Source organism: Muntiacus reevesi, chromosome 7 (assembly GCF_963930625.1).
Source record: "Muntiacus reevesi chromosome 7, mMunRee1.1, whole genome shotgun sequence".
Lineage (NCBI taxonomy): Eukaryota > Metazoa > Chordata > Mammalia > Artiodactyla > Cervidae > Muntiacus > Muntiacus reevesi.
Genome location: NC_089255.1, coordinates 12159813 through 12161846, shown reverse-complemented (window position 1 = coordinate 12161846; position 2034 = coordinate 12159813). Strand labels below are relative to the sequence as shown.

Below are 2034 nucleotides of genomic sequence, written 5' to 3'. Positions count from 1 at the left end.
CCACAAGAGGACGCTCGCTTCCCCTGTTCGTGCTCAATTCTGCCACGAGGACATACGTGCTGTCCGGCGACCGCATGGACTGTAGCCCGCCAGTCTTTTCTGTTCATGGGATTCTCCAGGCAAGAATACTGGAGTGGGTTGCTATTTCCTCCTCCAGGGGATCTTCCCGATCTAGGGAGACAACCCGCCTCTCTTGTCTCCCGCGTTGGCAGGCGGGTTCTTTACCACTAGCGCCACCTGGGAAGAAACTTTGAAAACGTAAACGTGAAGTCGCTCAGTCGTGTCCGACTCTTCGCGACCCCATGGACTGTAGCCCGCCAGGTTCCTCTGTCCATGGGGATCCTTCAGGCAAAAATACCGAAGTGGGTTGCCATTTTCTTCTCCAGGGGATTTTTCCCGACCCAGGGATCGAACCTGGGTCTCCCGCATTGCGGGCAGACTCTATCCTCTGCGCCACCAGGGAAGATACTTTAGGTACAGAAAAATTACAAACTTTTCCCAAAATAAATAACATCAAATGCTAAAGAATCATACTGAGCAAAGAAACGAGAACAGAGCTGTAACTCCAAAATAGTGGCTCAAAGAAAATAAACAGTCTTATGAAAGTACTCTAATTTTTAAATAAGATTGGCGTTGGAAACTCCCTGGCAATCGAAAGGTTAGGACGCTGTGCTTTTACTGCCGAGGTCCCAGGTTCAAATTCCTGGCGGCTCACTCGCTTTGTCGTGTCCGACTCTGCGACCCCATAGACTGCAGCACTCCAGGCTTCCTTGTCGTTCGCCATCTCCGGGAGCTTGCTCAACACAAGTTCATTGAGTTGGTGATATTCTTCATGTTGTCCCCTTCTCCACAGGATTTACCCAAGTATACAGCATTTGAGGCACATGTGAATAACACTATGTAAAAACACCTACATAACTAATGTATTATATTAACATAACAACTTTTTGGGAATATACTGGAAGAACGTATTTGCCTCAATACACTATATTAATAAAAGCTGCTTCACCTCTTTATTTTTACTAACTTTGACGAGTTAAACAGATACCTCATAAAAAAACCCTTAAAAGCTAACAAATGACAAAACCCAAAGATCATGCTATGTAACATGCCCATCTTGTACTTGCAAATGCAGGATACATTATTGCTAACTAGCACTTGAACTTCTATAAGTCACCTACAAAAAAAATCAGTTCTTTCTTTTAGACAGCAATAGGTAGCCTCACATTAAGCAAGGCTTCAAAAAATTAGTTTAACACTCGGACTTGTTCCTCTCCACGGAAATCTTTAGTAAAAGGCGAAAGATTTATACGTTTTGAAGAGAAACCAGAGCATACCTGTTGTTGACCATAATTCGCTTTTCCAGTAACCACAACTCCTACTACACTGATGGTGACTATTTGCAAAGTTATTACTTGAGGAAATTTATTCAAGGAATTCTGAAAATAGTGTTTTCACACTTAGAAAGTTCAACTACGTAAAATTTTTTTTAATTAAACTCGAAAACTATTAAACTATTTGCAGTGCATTGTGGGTATGCAAATGAGCCTGAGTTATCGCCGAAAATATCTTAACACCAACTTTAAGGGCCAAAGCCATGGCTTGGCTGCCTATGATCTAAACTCCGGCTTGGTCTAGTAGAGACATTCTGAGTTTATCTGTTTGCACACTGGGACTTTGATATCTTTTTTTTCTTTTTTGGTATCTTTTAAAGAAAATAATTTTCTGATAGTTGAGATTGGGGCGGGCCTTGAGGATAGATAGCAAAGTAATTGTTCGTATGAAGTCCAGAATAGTGGTTACTCACAGTAGGGAGTGATGAGTGTGACTGGGGAAAGGACCACAGAGAGTTTCAAAGGTGTTGGCAGTATCTTTCTTCTTAAACTGGGAGGGGGGCAGCAAGGTACATTTTTAAAAAAAATTTCTTTATTTTGATGTGGATCATTTTTAAAGGCTTTGTTGAATTTGTTGCAATATTGCTTCTGTTTTATATTTTTTGGTTTTTTGACCTCAAGGCATGTGGGATTTTAGTTC

The 2034-nt window shown here is 41.5% G+C and overlaps 1 non-coding gene across 1 annotated transcript; it reads right to left on the bottom strand.

Annotated features, from left to right (window-relative positions):
* Positions 1–1218: 1218 nt before the first annotated feature.
* LOC136172831 (U5 spliceosomal RNA) lies at positions 1219–1335 on the bottom strand. Its single transcript, XR_010664151.1, has one exon. It is a non-coding gene; the product is annotated as a U5 spliceosomal RNA (small nuclear RNA).
* Between the last annotated feature and the right edge of the window lie 699 nt (positions 1336–2034).